Genomic DNA, 24734 nt, shown 5'->3' with positions numbered 1-24734 from the left:
TCTGCGTGAGTGGGCATCATTAGTGCCAGCTTTTATTTTTAGACCTCTCTTTCACACACACATACGGACTGTCTCACAGTTCTCACAGTCATGTGAGAACAGAGATTAATTACATTTGTACTAATTGCACAAATATTAGGCTATAGTGAAGTCAGAATCAAAATTTTTTTCAGTTTGTATTGTAGCCCTAAACGTGTCACTCCATGACAAGGGAAAGTTTACCATTTTACCAGTGTAACAGTATTTACTACCAGCATATTGCCCCAAAATAAGAGAACACTGCCATCTTGTGGGCAATGTAGTAAGGCCATCTGTCTAGGCTTAGGTCATCCATTCACCTACACAACATTCCAATCATTAGTGTCAGCAAAAGTGAAAGACATTTAAGTCTATTAAACATACCTGTAGAAATAGCTGTGTGTTTTCATTCCCATTTATCTCAAGACTTCCTGTTCCTATGTGAGATTAAGGGTGGAATTCTTTCTTAATCGGCTCAAACATTTTCGGGAACATTTGTCAGGTACACTGGTCGCTCGTTCATTCACTCATTCATATAATAATATATGCGCGTCTCGATCGCCCCCAGGTGGCTGGAAGCAGTTATAGGTCATAAACCTCGCCCTCTCCACGAAATGTAATGGGACGCGAGACAAACTAAGCAATCAATTTACACTTTAAAAATTTTTTTTAGACGGTTTCTGTCATTTTAGGCAGTTTTTATTCACCCTGGTGTTAGTTCAAGTGTTCATTCTTTAAACAAGACTTCACTTCTCTGAGTGAAGTAGTCAGCGGACTTTTTTCTGGATCTTCACGAGGTGATTGGAGCTATAACTTTAATTTCTACATTTCAGTTTATTTCACACCGAAATAGTGACTTGTTCTGAGTTTGGGCGGGACCTTGATATCGCGGCTCCACTTCGTGCTCACCACTGCGCAGACTCGGGCTCCACGTTCTCGAGACTCAGCGCCATATTGGCACACTGGCGACTTCACTTACTGCAATGGAAGAGAGTGAAGGTGCGCCGTCCATCTTTTTTTTTTTTTTTACAGTCAATCGGTGCTTTCCAAACGGTATATATCGCCCTCCGAAGGAAACTTCGGAGTGAAAATAATCATGGCCGCCATGTTTGATGTGCTCAAAACTAGCCACTTCAAAGGGCCTTTTGGAATGAAGGATTTCGAAGGGTACAACTGATGGACACTTCGGGCCAGTGCCCAAGGAAGTCGACCGGAAGTTGAAGTCGGCCGCGTGCTACCATCTTGTAGCAGAACTTCACTTGCGTTAGCATTCCATTGACTCCCATTCATTTTGGCGTCACTTTGACAGTGAATAACTATACATCTGAAGCGTTTAAAGACTACATTTGTCCATTATTTATTTCCAAAGATACACGACAATGTATAAAGGGCTCCATTACCTTCTATGTTACATTATGGCCCCGTAGAAACAGTTTTTGTAAAAGTAAGCTAACGATTGCGTCATAACCACTCGACTCTCTGTCGCACAGTACAGAAATTACCGTACAGACAGGAGGAGAAGCTCGCAGGCAATCGGGGAGATTATCTTAATATGGCGTACTGGCGTTACATTTTAAAATACTATACAAACTAATTAATCAGAATACTTACTCCTGCTCACTCACGCCAAAGAACTCCCCGCTCAAGCTCGCCGTCTCTGCAAGATTAACGATGGGAGTTTGCACGCACAGCTACTAGAAGATTTACATCTGTCAGACAGGTTGCGGACGTCATCAAGCCTAGTGTGAGTCTGCGCGTCAGAAACGGAAGTACTAAAAATCGCTAAAAATGGGCTTCACTTGACTCAATTGACCTTTCGCCGGGAGTTTGATTGACAAGCAATCTAACCAATCAGAACGCCGCATCCGCCATTTTGTCCGACAAAGCAGCCAGTAGTTAAAAGATTAAACTCGGTGGAGTTAAACTTGAAAAATGGTGTGTATTGACGTCTTTCTGCGTTTGAAACAACATTCATTCTCATGTTCATGGACTAATAGGAAGAGATGATCGGTTTTTACGAGCGGTTGAGCTGAGGATCTACAGCAATCTGTCACGACCATGGTCACGACACATTAAAGAGCAACAAAACAGTTTTTATTGTTTGAATTTCTTTAATAACTACACGGTTTGAAAGCTGGGACTTTGTTTAATATCATAAGTAACCTGCTCTGTCTTGTCTGTCGATGTGTGGTCAGTATCCTCTTTGTTCCGCGATGTATTTTTCACTGCGTGTGGAGTGACAGCGACACGGCTTGTCGGACAAAGCAACAGTAACTAAGGGGGGCGGGGCTCGGCGAAAGGCTAATTGAGTTCCAATGGGGTCGCTGTGTCCATTTCTTTTACTGTCTATGCTTCGGGCCCCAATGATCCTTTGCACAGGTAAGTTCTTTGACGTCACAGAATGGGTACAGGAGGTTATAGGAGTTTGATTTTACCTATGAATGTATATATAGTATTTTTCTATACTACTGTAATATTTATACGAGTTAGATTTGGTACATTATTATGGTCAAAACGACATTGTACTTAAACAAAAATACTTTACAGCTCCCTTTATCAGTCCATTCAAATAGAGTGCCTCAGGGATGATGCATTTTTGTAGGCAAAACCCGGAAGCGAGTTAGCATTTTAGGACTTCCGTTTCCAGCGCCGCAAAGTCTATGGGTTTTTTGAATGGGTTTTTGCTAAATCACCTGAAATAAGGTCTGTGGTTAACAAAGCCTCTAAATACTTTCACGTTTTGATCTATGACATAAAACACACCAGTTATAACCCACTTGTGATTTTTTAAACTTTTACTGTGTCTTAAAATCGGCGGTTGCTAACAAATTGCTAAAAGGGACTACTAACTTTGGCGGGGACTTTAGACGTCATCATGACAAACCAGACATTTGGACAGCATTTCTCATGAAAAAGTGGATAAGTATTCATACACAGCGCAGATCATAATCAGCGAGCATGTTTTTAAATAGAGTTGTTTTCTAAATAAAGTTTGAGTACGCTTGGTGGTGACGACGTTGATCCGCGACCATGGTGTGCTGTAGTCCATTTATAGCATAGTGATAGCCTTTTATATCTGACGACTTTATTTAGGCTTCAAAATCTATAAATGTTGTGTTAACTTGTAAAGATTATCTTGATAGACAAAACATGTAAGTGTCATAACCCTTTGTTAAACACAGAGCTTATTTTCTGCGATTTTCCAAAAGTCTATGGGAAAAATGAATAGGCTATCAGTCGAGGGAACCCGCGCGCCACTAACTTCCGGGTTGGCCTAAAACGCGTCATCCCTGGAGCACTCTATAGTGACTTGTTCTGAGTTTGGGCGGGACCTTGATATCGCGGCTCCACTTCGTGCTCACCACTGCGCAGGCTCCGGCTCCACGTTCACGATGCGCAGACTCGAGATTCAATGTCAGCGTCATATTGGCACACTGGCGACTTCACTTACTGCAATGGAAGAGAGTGAAGGTGCGCCGTCCATCTTTTTTTTTTTTTTTTTTCAGTCAATCGGTGCGTTCCAAACAGCATATATCGCCCTCCGAAGGAAACTTCAGAGTGAAAACAATAATGGCCAGCATATTGAAGGTTCGTTCCAAACCGAAGTGCTCAAAACTAGCCACTTCAAAGGGCCCTTCGGAATGAAGGATTTTGAAAGGTACAACTGATGGACATTTCAGGCCCCCATGATCCTTTGCACAGGCAAAGTCCCTTTAAGACAAGTCATTTCACTCGGCGGCCATCTTTGAAACGTCTCTCGGGCATCCAAGTGCAGCTCCTATCCCTTTGAATGGGGAAACATCAAATTCTCCAAAGCTGTTTGCCAAGCTTTCGATTAAATTTCATATTTGAAATCACTAATGAAATCTAACAACAACTGTCTCGTAAATTTTGTTTCTAAACACTCAAATCATGACAAAAAACTGTATTTTTCAGGATGGATCAAGCTAAAGCCGAGTTCAGACTACATGATTTTAGCCACGATTTTGGCTCGTCGACAGGTTTTGAGAAATCACTGACAAATGCCCGAAATCACAGGCAAATCGGTGCTCGTTTATGCGAGTGACAATGATCCATCGTGCTGATCCATCGTGCAGTGTGAACACAGCAGCGACTGAATTCTGGCCAAGATAGTCATGCAGTGCGAAAAGAACAGTGACCCGACTACTTTGAAAATCATGCAGTCTGAACTCGGCTTAATGCGCATGTGCAATCCTAAATGCACGTCTCTTGTTTGAGGCGTGCGTCTGACTGTTTCTATAGGAACCGGAGCTTCTAACTCCCGCTGCAGTGACGCAATGATTTTACCATTCAGCGATTGGCTCTTATTTAGAAGGCGGGACTTATTCCGCCATATTGCGCGTTGCACTTTCTCCCTTTCAAAACAATATGCGTCTTGTGTTATTCTATAGTCTTTGGCACAGGAAAGTTGTTTGACGTCACAGAATGGGTACAGGGGGCTTGGAGTTCAATTTTACCTATAAATGTATGTATGGTATTTTTCTATACTACTGTAATATTTATACGAGTTAGATTTGGTACATTATTATGGTCAAAAAAATGATATTGTACTTAAACAAAAATACTTAACAGCTACCTTTATCAGTCCAGTCAAATGTTTCAAATACATAGACACAATATACATTATATTTCATTGACCATATATTTGTACATGTTGGACCTATTTCTGGCCAAAGAGTAATCGATCTTGAACTTTTTTGACATACTTAATGACTACTTCTGATGTTACTTCAGCCATACAGAAGTCTAAATTAATTAACTTAAATAAATAAACTAATGCTAAACAAAAATGCATGTTTTTTGGGGGGTTAACCAGCGTACAAAATGTGCGACAAAGGCACTTCCTCGATTGTCTCGTTAAGATGACGCAAAAGTGCATTCCAAAAGAAGAGTTTTTTTGACCCCTCAACCCTTCATCCCTTTGAAGTTCTCACTCCAGAGGGTAAACCCTTTGAAGGGATTAGGGCATAGGGATGAGCCCTTCCGAATGGAACGCAGTGTATGAGTGGATAGCAGTGTTGGCAGTTACTTTTGAAAGTAATGCAATATTGCGTTACTCCCTAAAAAAGTAGCTAAATGCATTACTTGGTTACTTTTTATGAAAAGTTATGCGTTATTTTACTTTTCTCACCTGGGCTGGGCTTGCTTGTTTGTTTTTTCTAATAAGAACAAAAAAAGTTCTGTTTTTGGCAAATGTTAAGGCCCTTTCACACCAAAAGTGAAATGAATAAGCCTCAGGCTGAAGGAAAAGCATATTTACTCCTGTACAGTAGAGGGCGCAGCTCAAACAAACCTTCCAGCTGTGCTGCCATTCTGGATTAAAGAAGAATAGGATACAGGAGAAGGAAGTTCAACACTCTTATTTCTAAATCTAATCTAAAGTAATTTTTGCTTATTGGTGTGGATGAATTAGATCATTGAAGTCAGCCGCAAAGACATTTGTTAATAAAATGAGATTAAATAAAATATATTTGTATAATTTAATATAGTTAATTATTACAGGTTTGTATACAATTCTGAGATTGCATTTTACTGTTTCATTAATTTTGAGGAATACTGAACATTTTCGTGCAATTGAGAAGAGTAAATGCATGTTCACATTTAGTCTAGTCTAGAACTACAGTAATAATCATGTTCACACGGCGCACACAACACCTCTGCACTTTATTTCTCTCATAGGGACAGGAGAGCTGTCAGTCAATAAATGTGAAAAAGTAATTTAGATATTTTGTTGTAAATTGAAAAAATAATGGGTTACTTTACTAGTTACTTGAAAAAGTAATCTGATTACGTAACTCAAGTTACTTGTAATGCGTTACCCCAACACTGGTGGATATAGCTACATTTATGGGAAGCGCACAAGTCAATTCAGACACTAACACTGGCCTACTGTGCACCTGGTGCTGTGACAACACAAAACATTTTGAAGATATTAAAATTTTACATTTTGTATAATAACAATGTACTTTTTCAGCTTTGTGGTTTAATGGTATGTTGATGCAATTTGTTCTGTTTCATGAGTAATATATTTGTTCATAACATTCAAATATTATATATTTACAGTATATACTCTTTTAACTAACAACAATAATCAGCACATATGAACTATGTTTATTTATTTGTCTTCCAAGCTGTCTATGTATGGGGCGCATAGCGTCCTTATCACCATTAAGCAATTATTAAGTTATAAATAACATTGAATATTAAAATAATATGCTTTTAAGGGTCCACCAAAAATAATCTATAACTGGTAAGTATGTACTATAGTACAATCACATATTTTTATTTTGCTTGGGGAAAATGTTATTTGGTCAGAGAATACATTAACATTACTTTTGTATGGCCGTCTACCCTTCTTGTTTGGACGTTCATAATAGTGTAGTTACAGACTCTACCTGAGGGGTGCTCAAGAGCAATAAATAGCTCCGATTCTTTTCTATAATTGGCAATTTAGCCTAACTTACTAAAACAAGACCGAGTAACTTAGAAAAACGCGCCAACATGGATACTCAACCATTGAAGACTCTAACGTCACTAAAGGTAAGAAGCAATGACAACAACAACTCTTTATAGGGTAACTGAAACGTGTCTTAAAATAGTTTTCCCTCACACAATTACAATTTCTGTGAGCAAGTTACATTTCGTTACTTCAAATGTGATCGCCTACCTTGTTTAGGTGTGACCAGGTAAATTGTGGTGAGCTTTGTGAACATTTAGGCGACTTGGTTGGTTCTTAGTAAAACAAAGATAATAAATCGTTATCATGGTTAGATCAATGTACAGTGGGTACATATGGGGTGCTGTGTAAGTAAACTTAAATAATTTTAGCAAATGGCTGCAATATAACAAAGTGAAAAATTTAAGGGGGTCTGAATACTTTCTGTACCCACTGTAACTGAGGTTTCTTTATAGTAGACTATGATATTTGTTATGAAAAATTATAATAAAAATGAAGTATATTCCATCACTTACCCTATACATTTAGTAAGAATCTATTATTACTAATATAATTGCAAATGTAAGGCTTTTATGAAGACCTAAACCTGGCAAATGTCGAAATGCTTGTATTTATGTGCATGTGGATTTGGTGTGTACTTCACAAAGCTGCAAGAGCACCCCAGCTCTGTGACTGGATATGATAGAGGGTATATGTGGCAAGAATATGAAAGTTTCAGTCAGTATTACTGCAAAGCATCAATCTTTTTCTTTCTTTTTTCTTTTCTTTTTTTTTTTTTTTTACCTACAGCATAGTTGCTTTACCCTTTCTAAAAAATTTCAGTGAGTTCAGAGAAATTTGCATATGTTTAACTTAAAGGATTCCATCACACACTTATGAGCTTGGGAAATGCCTACCATCCTGTCTGTCTATACTGAATGTGCAAATGTGAGAGCTTATGGCACAGTTTTGATCGTAACCTGCAGGCAAAGATTCAGAAATTGAAATATGTTCATTTCAATAGATCCACTGTCCACCTGCTGCAAAGGGTGAGATTTAAACCCACACCGTAGCTTACAAATGGAAATTAAATAGAAATTCTATTTATAAATATAATATAAATAAATATAAATATATATGTCAAATATAAATATAAATTGTGCCTGTTCAAAATGTTGACAATCAGTTTGTAGAGCAACAAAGTTTTTTAAAGCTGTAATATCAATGCTGAATATTTTCCAAGACTGTGTATAATAGGCATATCCAAACGCAGTTATAAAAATGAAAAAAAATATAAGGCTGGTTTATAAACTTTGTCTTTAAAAGTAAATGCTAGCAATCCATGCGTTACACCACTAGATGGCAGGCTTTACCTTTACAGCTCATTCTGCTTTATTTCCAGGAGATCTTCTCTAGCATTTCACTTCAGTTGTGCATTTTATAGGCTACTGTTGGGAAAAATCTGATTTATCTTAATTTGTTAGTGCACTGACAGGTGAATTTCAAGCGAGGTTTCATTTCTGATTATGTTGCAATGTGAGAAATCAACCCAAATTCATCAATTTGCTTATTCAAAAATTTCAACTCCATAAAGATAAATATGATACATGGGCAAAATAGTTAGCTTTTGATCTAGCCCTCAGTCTGTTTTAACTTTCTTCACCCACTTTTTGTCACAATGTTGATTCTAAATAAGTATAAACCCCTAAAATGAGACCTTTTAGTTGTCTTATGAATGGAGAGCAGTTGTCAGCAAGTCTGTGCCCATAATTTCTTTTTTCTGACACATTCCTGCTTCATTATGAGTCTAACTTAATTTTCTTGTGATATTTAAACTAGAAATGCAATGCCTTTTGTGTAAAACACTCAAATACGTCTGCGCTTTTTGATGATGGTAGAAACACAATGTTTGCTTCTCCTACAAAGCCAAGTTTTGTGAACCCAGAAAGAGGGTTTGAACCTCTGCTGTTGTGGTTTTGGCAACTTTGTAGTTCAGCAATCAAAAGCGCTCATGTTCTCTGAGCATTAGTTTGAATTCCACTCCTGTGTTTTTTTATGTACGATTGCTGATTTTTATTCTGTTCTTTAGTAGAAATAATCATTTCCTTTTTTTTTTTTTTTTTTTTTTTTGCAGATCGCTTTTTCTAATTCAGGTCTCTCTGGGCTGGCTTACTGTTTGGATAGAAGTATGAATTTGTGCATGTAGGGATCAGGCCATTTGAATGGAGATCTCTCAGTGGAATGTATAATTAGACAGAGGCCTGTGAAGGGAGAAAGGTAGGCATCTCTCCAGCCTTTAGGCTACCAGCTTCAAAACATTCATAACTTCATCAAATACACAGTAACTGGAACATTCCACATTTATTTGACTTCAGTTTTTTGAAAGATAATTATAATATGATGCCTTATTAGTTAAGCAACAATATTAAAAGTGAGAGCAATATCAGTAAAGCTTTTCGGCCCTAAATTTGATTAGATGCATTGTGTGAGATTTATCTGTGACTTCTCTATGCTATCTGCTGCTTTGCAAAGTAAAAGAGCTGTAATTGTGTTTTAGATTGCTTAATATCTCTGCAAACGGCACAACTTCAAAGAATGTTTGACTTGGCTGTCTCACGTCCTTCCGTATAAGCTTAAATCTCACAGTCAGGTTCGTGCCTGACGCAAATCTGACGCATACAGGCAGAGCAGATGAATAAAACCGACTAATGAATTGACATTCGAGACTCATGATAATATGATAAAACACACTGGAGACCTGTGGCTGTTACTAACCCAGTCTGCCAAATCGGAACCAGAAGAAGCGCTGCTTGGTTTTAATCTGTCTCATTCATTTTCAGTGGATGTCTCAATAAGGCACTAATGCTCAAAATTGTGGCTTGTGGAAAAAGCTCTTACGGGAAAAAGGAGCTATTCTTTCCGTTGCCCTTGACAAGCGAACAATAGAGGCGGTATTGTGGAGAGAAGGTCAGCTTGTGTAGCAGGTAGTGTCTGTGGCAGGTAGCTTGGGCAAAGCATGGGGCTTTTGTCTGCGTCTGGCTCTCTGTCTGGACTCTCATGGCACTCCGTACCCCCTACAGCAGTGACCGGACTCATCCTATTAGAATGCAGTGCTCATTCACTGCCTCGGCTCACTGGTGGAGAGAGGGGGCTGTGGAAGAGAGATGAACGATTTTAGCTGGGAGAATGCCTTGCAGAACTCAGTCTTTTCTGGTCTTTGGATTCTAGTGGTCCAAGGATAAGATTTTTTATGGCTGATGCTGATATCTAAAGAGCATGCCAATACCGAATTGCAATAACAATAATGAATAAAAACTTTAACTACATGATATTTATTTTTAATGCTTTATAATACATATATTAAATATTTATTAATAAAATGTTATTTATTATTTTCCACAATATTAACAAAATTTACAGGGGGAAAAACTAATTTTTACACTTGTTCAAAAGCAGGCCAGTAAAAAATGCTGAATTTAAATAAAATGAATGAATAGAAAAATAGTTTTTGTTTTATATGTATTAAATTATTTATTTCACAATATGTAACAGGAAATCTATTTATTTTAACATTTAAAAACGTGCATTATTCATTGTAAAATGACCACTTCTGTTAACTGGACAGGCTGCTGCTGATTTCAAAAGAGTAGATGAATATAATACTAGATTTAAGAAAAAAAAATTATGAATAAAAAACTTTTTATTTAGAATATTATTTTAAATTTTCTACTCAAATATTATTTTACAACAGAAATGACGTGTATATTTTTGTGTTTTGTTTCCTTTTAAAATAATTTATTAAATTTATGACATGTATCACTTTATTCTATAAAGCCTGTTTAGTTTGAATTCATTTGCATTTAATTCATATTATTTTATGTTTTGTTATCTTAAACCCCCAAAATGTCAGTTGGTGCAACTGTCCGAACAAATGAACAACAGACTAAGAAAACTATTTTAAATGGTGTGTTAATAAAACATTAAAAACTAAATATCAGTAGTTTTAAAGCTGTTGAGATAACTGAAACTTTTGTCCAGCAATTTGTATATTCTCAAATGTCGGGGTGGCACAACTGCAAACATGGGTCTTTTATTATGAACTGACACCATAATAACAACAACAGTAAACATGATAATGCATTATCCAGAGGAACCCAACTGGGGGGTATTCAAAAAAGCAAGGTTAACTTACTGTCACATATACCCTGAACTCTCGGTTGAATAAACCAAGCTTGCTTACTCAAGGTATGCTGGTTCCAAAAACGTGTCAGCCAACCCAGAGTAGGTTCCCTGTTAACACACAAGACATTTTCAACCGAGCAACGAAACGATGATTCACCATGGAAAGAGATGCAAAAAAAGCACTCCATTCTACTTCCTTCTTCTTTTGTTTAATGGCAATTTACATAACCACTTTGCCACCTATTTGGGGGTTGTGCAATCTTTTTTTTTTTATCTTAATTAAATAAGTAATCTTTATTCACTGAGAATAAGAAATATATTGTTTGTTTGATGCTAATTTATAATATATCACATTTTTTATTATAGAAATTATAGCATAGAAAACTGTTATAAAAAGAAAAAAGCAGATCCATGTGTGAGATGACAATAACATAAACACATATATTAAAATTGAATAAACATTTAAACATTACCGCTTTATAATAGTGCTTTATAGTATACATTTAAATGGAACTGGTTGAGTAAACAATTCAATGACTCACTGATAAAGTATTCCTGTAGCTCAAACAGTAAAACATGATCTCTGTATGTATAACAAATTTATATAATATAAAACAAATTTAGTTACATTAAAGGGTTAGTTCACCCAAAAATGAAAATTCTGTAATTTATTACTTAACCTCATGCCGTTCCACACCTGTAACCTTTGTTCATCTTCAGAACGCAAATTAAGATATTTTAGTTGAAATCAGATGGCTCCATGAGGCCTCCATAGGGAGCAATGACATTTCCTCTCTCAAGATCCATAAATGTACTAAAAACATATTTAAATCAGTTCATGTGAGTACAGTGGTTCAATATTAATATTATAAAGTGACGAGAATATTTTTGGAGTGCCAAAAAAAACAAAATAAGGACTTATTTAGTGATGACCGATTTCAAAACACTGCTTCAGAAAGAATCGGAGCACAAATGAATCAGGGTGTCGAATCATGATTCAGATCGCGTATCAAACTGCCAACGGCTGAAATCACGTGACTTTGGCGCTCCGAACAGCAGATTCGACACACTGATTCACTGTGCTCCGATGCTTTCTGAAGCAGTGTTTTGAAATCGGCCATCACTAAATAAGTCGTTATATAGTTTTTTTTGGCGCTCCAAAAATATTCTCGTTGCTTTATAATATTAATATTGAACCACTGTAGCCTACTCACATGAACTGATTTAAATATGTTTTTAGTACCTTTATGGATCTTGAGAGAGGAAGTGTCCATTGCTCCCTATGGAGGCCTTACAGAGCTATCAAATTTCAACCAAAATATCTTAATTTGTGTTCCGAAGATCAATGAAGGTCTTACGGGTGTGAAACGACATGAGGGTGAGTAATAAATGACAGAATTTTCATTTTTGGGTGAACTAACCCTTTAATAAAACTATTTCTGTCAGGACCACTATCGTCAAATATGATTGATAATTGCATAGAGTTTGTATTGGTGGTATGGTTCTGTTCTGGGCAAAGAACTCCCAGCGCATTCATGCAGCCTAGCATGGATAAGAGCAGGGAGAGCAGCGATAACCCCCCTAGGGTAAACAGAACAGAACCAACATATGCAGGTATAATTAATGTCAATAATTTAACATGTATGCATATTTCAAGTATTAGTCTGATTCAGGGGAATCATAAGGCTAATCCTGACTGAAGAGAGGAGGAGCTGGGGATGGAGGAGGGTAATTTGCTCCTGAGAAATGCAATAGCTACTGATACTACTGAGGAGCTTATATATGGATGCTGTGATAGGTGTCGTATTCCTATAGGTAGACATAAGTCACCTGGGAGTCAGCTGATTTGAGCTTGACTGACGTGACCTGCCAGAACTGCTGCTAACGCTGGATATTAATTATATAACATGCATCTGAATACCTCTTAAGCAAACTAAACATGGAACATAACAGTTATGTTCAGAGAGTAAGTTGCTATGGCTACTTACATACCCTGAAAGTTACCTTCGTTTTTGGAACCAAAAGTTGAGGATATCCACTTACTACTCTTAAACATACCCAGGTATGTCACATAACCTGCTTTCTGGAATACACCACTGATACTTGTATCAGAGTTAAAAGGTTTGTAGATCTCTCTCAAATACTAGTAAAAACTGATCATTTCAAGTATGGATAGGTTGGTACACTTTCCATGTCAGGTGGTTCAACTACAATACAACCATTTGGTTGTACCGCCTAACATAAAACAAGTCAAAAAATGAATTTAAACACTTTGAAATGTTTTTTAACAACTGAAACTTACTCAAAAACACCTTTTTTGAAGCTTTATTTGTCAATTACCCACATATTAATATTTATTAATACAATGCTATTTCATATTTTACACAAAAGTTAAAAAACTAACAGAAAAATGTTTCAAGATTTTACACAAAAACTTTACTTCTGTTAATCAGCCAATCAGGCATAGGACAATGCTGGTAAATGCTTAAAATGGCCAAAATCAGCAGCTTAACTGGCCTGGTGGCTGATTATATATATATATGGCCAGTTAAGCTGCTGATTTTGGCCATTTTAAGCATTTAAAATATATATATTTAAACAGCAGCTTTGAACCGCTAAAATCTCCTGTAAGATGTGTAGGAAAGCAGTATATTTCTTTGAAAACACAAGCAAGAGAACCAAGTTATTCACCTTTTATTCCTTTATTGGACAAAGTCTGGTCAAAAGCATTCTGAAAGTAATAAAAGAGCGTATTTCTTTTTTTATTCTGGTTAATGCAACAGTGAGAGAGAAGCAGAGCAAGAGAAAAAGACAGAGAGAGTTTCAACAGTTTTATAATGCATCTAATAGAGTGTGTCTGGTTGTACTTGGCAGTCGCTGTGGCAGCCCAGGAACTCATTGACCTCTCAGCTCATCTGTGTGGAGATGTGCTAAGTCTGAGGAGCTTCGCTTAAACACCGCCGACTGCCTGCAAATGAAACACACGGCACTATTTCAGCAACAATCGCACATATACATCATTTAAAATGGTCCTCACTCTGCAGTATTTCAGTTTGAGCCGAAACCACACATTTACCATCTTATGAGAGGGTTTTAGAGTTTGGCGCTCGACTCATCTGCGGTAAACCCACATATCGGCCATAAATAACGGCTACATTTCCATATGAGGCACAATATGTGCAGTTTTTTTGCGAATGGAGAAAAACGATGCTAAACATTCCATGAAATTACCCCTACAATTACCGTAAAGTTGAAGCTTGGTATATGAGACACGCAGTGAGGTTTTCCTCCATTGAAGGATTATTTAGCCAGTTTAAAGAAAACATGTCAGCAAAATGTGACCTGGTGGCTGAAAAAAAGTGCAGACAATCTTAATCATAGGATATCACATATTCAAATTGTGTCCGTGCACATCGTGTCTGCTCAATAGCTCACGGTGGGCTGGCCGACATGAGGGTTGCTGACTTTGGGAGACAGACTGCTGAGAGAAAGTGACCTTGGTGGTGCCGATACAAATAATGCCACAGTGCACCTTGTTGTCACTTGTGAACTGAAATATGGGTGCACAGGGATTGGGTTGTCATGGCAACTCCTACAAAGCAATGCAGTAGAGGGCGCCAAGGAGATGAAACCGAGTTGAAGAGGGACAATGGGAGATTTGGAGCCAGAATATCATTTGCATCAGTTACAGACTATATCCACATGACGACACTAAAGTGAATCTCACAGGCGCTAATGGCTGTCTGACAGCGCATGGTTGAAATTAGGTAAAAAAGATCATAAAATATTGATTTGCTTCTCAACAGCACATTTTCCAGAAATTGAAATGTGAAAATGAAATGAAAATGTTGTAATCTATATGCGGCGTATTCATAAGATTGAAATGGAGGGTGAAAGCAATGGCGGCAGCACACTCAAAGATGGAGTGAGTTTTCAGGTGACTGTCTGGATGCCTGCCGCAGTGTCTGAAAACCCAGACATCAGCCAACTCTGATTACGACCCAAGTGTGTGCTTGCAAATATGCACGGGTGATAAAAAAGAAGAGAAAGGAAAGAGTCAACTAGAAAAGAGCAAGACATCTGTGACCAAAGCAGCTGTTGTATGCTTATTTGACTTGCATTTAGTAAATGGAGACAATAACTTCGCCCTCAAGCATCATACTTACAATATGCGTCAAGAAATTCAGTCACTTTGAGGCCTTCCTTGACCTCCATGGGAGTACATATTTTAATGCATCACTTAAATTGGCTAAAGATTGTGTGGAAATTACCCCCAATTCATGATTCATACTGTTAATATTCTTGTTGATAAATCAGTGTACAAGTCCACAATCAATCTTTTATTCACTTTGTAAATTTGAATAAATCAGATGATGATTTCCCAAGAAAAAGACCCACCAAGCCTCATAATTTACTGCCAGTTTCTTGCACAAATTGATTTGCAATTTTCTCAGTACACTGAAAAGAGCCTACTAAACTCTATATCAGAGTTTCTCAACTCTGGCCCTCCAGATCCACTTTCCTGCAGAGTTTCGCTCCAACCCTAATCAAACACACTTGAACAAGCTAATCAAGGTCTTCAGGATTACTAAGCAAGTGAGTTTCATCAAGGTTGGAGCAAAAATCTGCAGGAAAGCAGACCTTGAAGGCCAGAGTTGAGAACCCCTGCTCTATATATACTATATAATGTCATTACTAATATCCAGCGAGCTGTAAACCATCAAGTTAGGTGTTTCCACTTTGAATGGAAACTCAAAGATACAAAGTAAAATCCACTTTCCGATGTCCGATTTTCAGTGGTCAGATTACAGACAGACGCACCATGGCTGTTTTTTTTCTTTTTCTTTTTCCTTTCAGTGGGCATGCGCATCTGACTGAGTCTAGTGGCTTCGGGCTTACTGTGCCATGCCTGACTGTTTTGTATTCATGGTGGATGACTATCTCGCTACTGTTGCTGGGGGCTCTGTGGAGCAAGCACCTATTAGCTGGAAAACTGCCACTGCTTGGAGTGAAGTTTAATAAATATATAAAAGCCATACAGTGCGTAATTGGATGGTTAGCGTCAGAGGACAATCAATTTTGTTGAGGTTGCATTTTTAGACATTTTTCTTCTCTCAGAGATCTAAAAATAATGACAAAAAATGAGCGAGAGTCAATCTCAGTGATTTAATCAAATATATTACTTACTGTATATACATACATACATATATACATTAGCAAAATGTTAGTCAGTGGCTTTATAATTACACATCCACAATAAATGTTGGTTAATACAAATGGAAACCAGGTCCTGGAATAGAGAATTATTATTCTGAAATTAATATGATGCAGGCAAGTATACCGAATGGCATTAGAAATGTCTGCAGAATTATGCTATTAATCCATGAAAGGTTTGAAGACTTGCTAACAGCTGTCATAAACACAACAATGATATTTTTGAAGCAAAGCAATTATCCTCAGACCTAATGACGTAAACTCTAATGACGTACAAATATCTGAGTGATGGGATTAAATCCCACTTGCTTCATGGATAAAAAATATATATATTCGTAATCCTCCATAGTTCACAGACATCACATGGACAGTAATGGAATAAACTGCCCTTTTCCACCTTTTATTTCCATTGTACATCTTGCCTCTGCGATAATTCCATAATAAAGAAGCCAATCTGCTTTTAATTAATCTGCCAGAGAACTTCTTCAAAAAATTATTGAAAACAGCATTTGCCCTCCCTACACTCTCAACAATCTCTGTCTCTGCCAATATACTGTAATAGTAACCATATGCCCAGCAGGAAGCAAACCAAATGCATTACCTACATATTAAATTCCCAGTAAATTCTCCTTTTGATACGCCTTTTAATGCATTAGCTGTGCTTGTGAAAGAGCCACAAGATACATCTCGGTTTACCAAAACTACGTATAAAGAACATGTACATTTGCTGCATTTAATTAGACATTTACTATAGTATTGAAATACATTTATGATCTGATCTGATCTAAGAACTTTTTAGATGGAAAACCCCCTAACCAGACACGTTAGCTGCCAGGTGTGTATTCTAAACTGGTATTTGCCAATTTACAAACCAGTTGTGCCTCAGGGTGACTGAAGTGTGTAAAATACATAAAAAGTTCAGAGCTTAAATACAGATCTCAAAATAGCCTGTGGGCTTTTCACACTTCTCATTCTAAACCCTGGTTTAATGTAATCCTGGGTTAACTTGATTCATATTTTACAGTTTATACTTCACTTATGGTTAGTTAACTTCACACAGTATATTTGAAAACTCTAGGATAGTGTTCAAATTTGCGAAATTAGTAGATAAAAAGAAAATATTCATTAACAAGTGCAGCATGAGAACCTATTATATACATCGGTGGAAACCGCTATGTTTTAAATCTTTTAAAAATATATAAACTACAAGAATATCATTTACACTATAAGAATATAAAATAACTTTTCCCCCTCAGATGACACTAAACACAGAGTTTGAAAGTTTATGACTGTTTAAAGCCTATGAATATTTAACAAGGTAAACAATTTATGATTAGTTGTCTTTTCCCCCCAAAAAAATCTCAATTACTTTTATCACTGAATTGTTTTACCCTGTCTATTTTTGGCACCACAATTGGAGGGTTAGCATCACAAAGTCCTGGTAAACCCTGCTGTAACCCGGGGTTAACAGCCATGATAACTTGCTTTCAAAAATAGAAGTGTGAAACACTTTACCCAGGGTTAAAATTGGCGTTTACCTTGGGATTTAAATGCTCACCCTGGGTTAAGTGCAGTGTGACAAGTCCAAATATTACACAATACATTTAGTATGTTTTAACCAGGCAAACAGACTGTTGCACAAGCTCATCTGACTTTGGAAAGTTTTTTATTTTGGTCAGAGGTGCTGAAGCCCTCCACCTGTCTCCCAAGCTCCTGACCCGTGATTTTGAAAGAAGAACTCACGAGTTAGGGTCTCAGGGAACAGGAGGAGGGCAGCTATAACCAGCTGAGGCTACTGCTTTGCTATTATCAAAGCTGAACCCAGCAGTTCCTACAATGCCAAAAGTTGGTGTCTGGCTGCATCACGTCTGGTTTGTGTCCTACAGCATCACTGGTCCTGTGAAAAGCCTGAAAATGTTGCAAGTAAAATACAAAGACGTTTCGCTAGTAACTGTTATGCATGAGGCGGAAGGCAAGACAACAATAGGATGATGGGGTGGAAAAGAAGAATGAAAAGGCAAAGAGCTGAATGACAACTTGTAAGACTTGTTTTCTCTTTTTCAGATTGGACTTCAATAGACAAATGCCCTCTGCTCTGCAGTCTTTGTGTGATGAAAGGAAACACATCCCCCCCCCCACCTCCATCTCTGAGCCAGACGGTCAGTCCTTCCTCTTTGTTGTCTTCTCTAAGTCATGATAGACTTGCAATCCCAGCAGAGACTCAAGGTGCCTCGTCCACATAACAGGTAGGACAAAGCGACCTTGCATTGCAGTTATATGCATCACACAATAGTTGCAGACACAGAAAAGACAGAAAAATCCCCAGCAAAAAGTCTGTTACTTTAAAATAGGCTGCATCGGACACCCCTTTGCAAATGCGGGCATGCACCAAACGCCTAAAGACAAAGCTGTCACTCAGATATTTGAAGGTGCGACTAGTTGGCAACTACATACAGATGTGGCAAACATCCGAACGGCGAACCCCACCCCCCTCTTTTACCTCTGTCGCCACTATTCGGTGCGCTTAATGAAATCTCTCCCATCTGTGGTGGCAATTCAGTCGCTCACCCCAGCCAAAACATGAGTGATGTTATTCCCTTCACCTCTCCCGGCTCCTCCCCCAATCTCCTCCCTCCCCCCACACCTTTGGCCCCTGTCCTCCCCTGAGGAGGACAAGGGGGAACCGACTGAGGTGATGCTCCCGGGAATGAGCAGATTATTATCGGCATTCACAATTTACCTCTGGCTTTCCGAACAAACGAGACGCCATCGCTGCCACCATCCATCTCTGAAGGAGAGAAAAAAAAGGTAAAGAAGAGAGGAGCCGGGTGCTGAATCAGACGCAGACTGGTCTTAGGAAGGGGGCGGGGGTGGACTGGAAGGCGCAGGTTATACCCGCCCCGCCGCTCGCTGCCATTGGCTTCTGGGAGACATCCATCATGCTGTCCCGCAGTGGCAGGAAGCTTGTGGCGCATGAGTGAGGCGGGCGATTCTCTTCAGGCGCAAGGCAAATGGCCGGTGGCAGAAAACTGAAGATCCAAAGAAATAGCTCACAAACTAGATGACAGCCGACCTAGTCATCAACCTCATCCCGGCTCAAGGGATGCTAACCTTAATTGGTTTATTAGGAGAGCAATAAACCTTTTGCGTGAACTATTCTGCGGTTGGTCTGGGTCAATCGCTGACATCTTCTTTGAGAAATTAACTGTTAAGCAATCATTTACACCACTGCTGATAGCATATTATGAACAAGTCTATGCCTAATGACTAATTCATCATTAGCTATGTCTAACATTATAGTGCAAACACTGAGAAAGGCAGAAAGGGTTTGCATAACGATATAATGACTTGCAGAACAGCCTATCTTGTGGTTCAGTTCATTCCCTGTTTCATTAACACTCCTGCCCTATGCAAGCATTCTCAGAGGAGCGCAGCGCTCTGAATGTCAGTATATAATCTCCACTGCACCACAAGGAACACGGCGATTTCTACAGCAACACATAATTCAAGTCCAAGTCCGCTTGGACTCCAGACTGCAGACATTGGAGACTACGGGGCCTAGGGACTTTTAAAGCAAATGAAATCAATGCGGGCCCTAAACTAGTGCCTGTAATCAATCAACTCTATTACAGCCTTTGCCTCAGTGTCTGGACACTGCTGACCCCCACTTTCACCTTTGGACATTAAGGATGCAGCGAATACATTTCCAGCTTTACAAAGCTTGTTAGTCCTTGTGTAGTTGAGTGTTATGGTTCTGCAGTGGCCCTTCACTGTAGGCAAATACAAACCCAATTAATGAACATCTGAAACACTGTATCAGGGTTGTGCAAAATTCAGAATTGAAGAATTGGCTCTCTTTCAATTCATGAGTGTGAATTTGATTCAAATAAACCACACCCCACTGGAAGTTCAATTTTTGAATTGAAAGAGGAATTTACTGAATTGCAATTTAAAGAAATTAAACAAGAGTTAAAAATATGGTCATATTTCATATTTGATTTAAACTTAAAAGGCATTCTCAATTCAAATCCAAACAGTGCTTCATTCTGCTCTGCTAAAAATATCTTCAAGACCATAAAATCTGTCTAGTAAAATGTTTCTGAGCCACGATGTACTGGCCAACAGTGTAGAGTGTGCAAACATTAATAACTATCATGTCTTGTCACACCAAATGACAGCCAACTCTATCGACGCTGCCCATGCCCCTTGCGCTCAATGCTATTGATTTCTCTTAGGGGTCAAAGGGCGAGACGGCATTGATCCACGAGACTCTTTGACAGCACCGAAAGGACCAGCTCCAGACAAATCGATGACACCTCAGTGCACCACGTATACATTATGGTTATTTACTGGACATGAAGCAAAAGCAAGCTTTATCACTTGTCCGTCAGGTACGGCAGTGCTAAGCAAAATTCATATTAGAGCTTCAGAGAAAAATCAAAAACGAATGGCCTCATAAAATGGCTAAAGGGTGAACAGATGGGTAAAAAAAATCCCCAAAAACCCCCTTAAGGAAACTTGTTGGGTTGAAATTATAAGCATAGGTCAATTGCTTTCTTGTGGTTTTAAAAGACAAATGGACTAAGATGTAGACAAATATAGTATCAATTCTGTTCAACCTGTAGTCGAAATATGAGCCTCATTGTAGTGCACCATTCACCAAAGATGGATGCATGAAATTAATTGTAATAAAAAATATATCTCTCAATGAAGCTAACAAAAGACCTTGATTTTAAAAAAGAAATAAAACTTCCCACTTAATATGTTACCGATTTCAGCTGTGATTGAAATGATCTGACAGACATAATCCTAATACCAATAAAAGGATATGTAAAGGTCCATCTCTCAGACAAACACTAAATTGATTCAAATACTCATTCCAAATAAAAATGCATTACATCATATGACTTCATTCTTCAAGTCTCAAAGTTGTATTTTAGTTTAGTTTTGGTAACTGTATGCTGGTCGGTGGCTTGTGAGCTCCAAGGAAAGCTAGAAGGTTGTACAGTTAACTCCCAGGGCAAAATTCTAAACCATACAACCTACTACCTCAACCTGGATGCACACAGTCTCGGTTGCTGTAATCCCTTTTGAAGAAGTTTACTTAAACGTCAATCAATAGTAAATTACACTAGACAAGTCTGAGCAACTTCAGTGCCTATGTAAAAAGCCAAAGAAGGCTGGCCTTACATTTTGGATGATTTTCTACCACAGAGACAGAGACCCATAGAAACGAGCTTGTGCCATCAAACTTATCACAAGATCGGATCTACGGGTTAATGACAAGTGGCTGCTCATTTGATTATGAACTTGAAAAAAAAAACTGCAGTGATTGTCCTACACTATATAGAGATGTTAGTATCTGGCAAATCTGTGTATGACCTTCACAAAGATCTGCATTGTAAACTGAACTTTTCTTTTAATTTGGGCCAACGTGCAACGTAATGTAGAGAAATATACCAACCATTGATGTATACGCAAATGTATGATGCACTATGAGGAAAGATATTTTTGCAATATGCATTTAAGAACACAAAATAAAATGAACACAGGCATTCCTGTTTCATAACCTGTGATAATAAACTAGATTATAAACACACAATTTGCTACAATTGCAGTTAGGATGCATCGTTATTAAAATGCCCAATACAGAAAAGCACATAATTATTTTTATTTGTTAATTGACATTACAATTCTATACTATTTTGTGTAAATAAATGAATAAAATGCACTAAAATAAAATAACTTGTACAGTACTACTAACTTGTACATAAAGATTAAATCAACCCACAACCCTGTACCTGTAAAGTGGTTATGATGGTTGGGGTAGGGGAGTTTAATTCAAGAGCTCAACTTAGTTCAAATGGCTTCACTGAAGAAAAAGAAAAATAAAATAAAAAAATTAGGTAGCTCAACAGATCATGTTCCCCACTAAAATCTTCGACAAGTTGAGTGATTGATAACACAGAACTCTTACCTAGTCCAAAACCACAACAGCCTTTCCCACTCATGAGTCACTGAGGTAATCTTGCTTTTTCAAAAATGATGCCAAAAATCCAAATACCGGCACGCCCTGGGCTGTCAAACTCACTTCTGTGAGGAAAAGAGTTGATCTCTCTTGCTAAGCTGAGGGCAAAGCTGCATCTTAGCATTACTTTTAGTAACTCTAACTAAACCACAGTTAGCTACTAATGCTAAACATGAAACAGCTACGTAATGACAGTCTGAAGACTCACTAAGTACAGTATCAGTTTCATTACCTTTTGACCTCTCGCTTGATTGACAGTTTTTGTAAAGCCAACATTGTATGGGCTCACAGTGGTAGACAATGTTGCGCTTGGAGTGAGATATTTACAACCACCATCTGAGCTTTTTACTGTGTTCCATAACAAAACATCTGAACCAAAAACATCTTCTACTGAAACGGCCATGTAAGGTCAAACATGGCTCTTTGATTTTGTGGTCAGCTTCCAAGTTTAACCTTGTCCATAGGCTGGTTCACATTACCAGTGAATTTAAATGGAGCATGGTGAATAGGAACAAAGCTATGAGGCTTTGCAAATAAAGAATGTGGACATGTCAAAATATACCAGTCATAAAATAACATTTCATGCTTCCCACACCAAAGAAAAACTCAGGCATCATTAATAGTCAACATGGATACGTATATCTGAAGGAAAAAAAAAAAAAAGATCAGTTTGCCCTTACAAATGATTTTTTGTTTTGTTTTTTATTAGATTACCTTTTTACAGTTTTAAAAGAATAGATTGCTTAAACTCAATGTCTGATACTATTCCTTATCATATGATTTTCTTTCTTCTTTGGAACACAAACACAGTATAAGTAAGTGGTGACCAGGTGCTGTAAAGCTCCAAGAGCAATGTTTTATAAAAGTACCATCATATTTTAAAGCAAGGGATGCATGAAAAGAATTGTATCTTGAAAGAAATTCAGTATGCTTTGTATAAAAGCATCTGCCAAATAAAAAATACAGTGAGAAAAAAAAAAGTTTTGAAAATTTGAAATTCACAACAATTACAAAGGAATGGGAAGCAACACAATGAATAAAAACATGAAATTTTGAAATAGAAAGAATGAAAAAACGTACTGTCATACTTCAATAATCTTTGCGTTATTTACTTTGGAAAAAAGAAATTACTGACATGGACTGAAATTTAAGTCATTACAAATGAACATGATTCATTTGTGTGTTTTCCCTCAATTAAGCTAGAATACGGCTTCAGAAGACTTGAAATACAGCACAAGACTTGCATCATAAAATGGGTCCTTTTTTTTTTTTTACTTGGAATGACATGAAAATGAGTAAATGATGTTAGAATTTTATTGCTGGGTAAACTAATCTTTTAATAATCTTATAAAAGTAAGCAATAAAGATAAGCAAACTTATAGCCTTTCCTCTCTAGTGCCCCCCAACTGTATACTTGCATAAAAGCTTATTTTACCTTGCCAGTTACATTCCTTGTAAACATAAAGATTAGCCCAGAATATGACAAATCCTAGTTCACTTATGAAGAATATTTCCATACATCATAAATTCCATCCCTGGTGGATTTGTACTCTCTGACATGTGAGAATGGAGTCCTAGACTGATCGATTAGTTTTATTCCCAGTATTAACAAAAGTAATGAAAGCAAGGATAGATAGGGATTGCTGTGGCAGTTTTTCTGAAAAAGCGAGATATTTTTGGCTACAGCCTGACTGTTTGTGCACACGTGAAGTGAACTCAACGGTGCCATTAGTCTTAAACAAGCAAATGCGAGCAGCAGCTGAGTGGGGCCCCTCACGTGCCATTTGGCTACAAGGCAGTGTTACATGCGTCGAGGAGTCACTCGGTTCATAGCAATTACTCAAACATATGACAGGACTCATGACTCACACACTGCACTGCATTTTGGTGAGTGAAAACAAGACTGGTCTGAATCTTATTAAAGTCACAGAGAAAACTCTTGACAGATCCACCACACTTCTCACTGCAACTCTCCAGACCTGACCTAAAAGGTTTCACAGAGAGAACTGTTGCCATAATTTGATTTAATTCTCCAGCTCATTTGGGGAAAATATTTTAACTGAAAGCAGGAAAAAGCATGTTCTTTATCCATTATTTAATTAAAGCTCCTTTGCATTAATGGAGGTTACTCATGAGGTCAATATCTAGTTAGTATTTCACCGGCAATGTGCGTTTAGCCTTCACCTGTCTCATCAAAAGTTGTTTTTATTGAATATTCTGTTTTTTGCCAACTTCTAAATAATTCATCAAAAAGTGAAGATCAACTAATGAAACTGATTATAATAAGAATACATTAGGGCAAAAGGTGATGACAAAACAAGTCCTAGTACTCAAGTCCTCGAAATTTAGCCAAGCACATTGAGCCAACCCACACTAACTTAAGACAAACTGGAATTTGGTTATGGGCAGTGCCTCTCTGCAATAATTCATAGCCAATTTTAAAAGCATTATACACCTGTGTGTGGTTTTCCAAGAGGAAGTTGTGGCCTACAGTACACAAAGACCACTGAAAAAATGTTGAACTTTTCCAGATGTCAGAGAGCAAATCCCTCTTTTTCTTGATAAACAGTTAAACCTTTACCCAGACTTGATGTACAGCAACAGGACATGGCTATCCAGGTTTGGGAACCTAAAAAATATTGGAACCAAACTCTTCCCAGTTCTTTGTAGGCAATCAAACACAGCCAAACTCTTATGAGCCGGCTCATTTTATAAAAAAATACCTTGTTGTGGGCACTTGAGAGCGATTCGTCGGCGCAGCATTTTTTTTTTTTTTTCAATTGAGACACTATATGTGCTACATGATATGGAATATCTGCGGAACTGTTAACTAGT

The 24734-nt window shown here is 37.8% G+C and overlaps 1 long non-coding RNA gene across 1 annotated transcript in view; it reads right to left on the bottom strand.

Annotated features, from left to right (window-relative positions):
* LOC137005206 (uncharacterized) overlaps window positions 1-24734 on the bottom strand; it is a 49062-nt gene that overhangs the window by 3100 nt on the left and 21228 nt on the right. Inside the window, exons 2-4 of the long non-coding RNA XR_010892215.1 lie at window positions 13349-13625; window positions 10668-10765; window positions 9374-9626 (exon numbers count right to left, since the gene is read on the bottom strand). This is a non-coding gene — a long non-coding RNA (uncharacterized lncRNA). The remainder of the gene's footprint in view (window positions 1-9373; window positions 9627-10667; window positions 10766-13348; window positions 13626-24734) is intronic.

Source organism: Chanodichthys erythropterus, chromosome 17 (assembly GCF_024489055.1).
Source record: "Chanodichthys erythropterus isolate Z2021 chromosome 17, ASM2448905v1, whole genome shotgun sequence".
Lineage (NCBI taxonomy): Eukaryota > Metazoa > Chordata > Actinopteri > Cypriniformes > Xenocyprididae > Chanodichthys > Chanodichthys erythropterus.
Note: the sequence above shows the minus strand (reverse complement) of the source record. Positions and strands in the feature narration are given on the sequence as shown.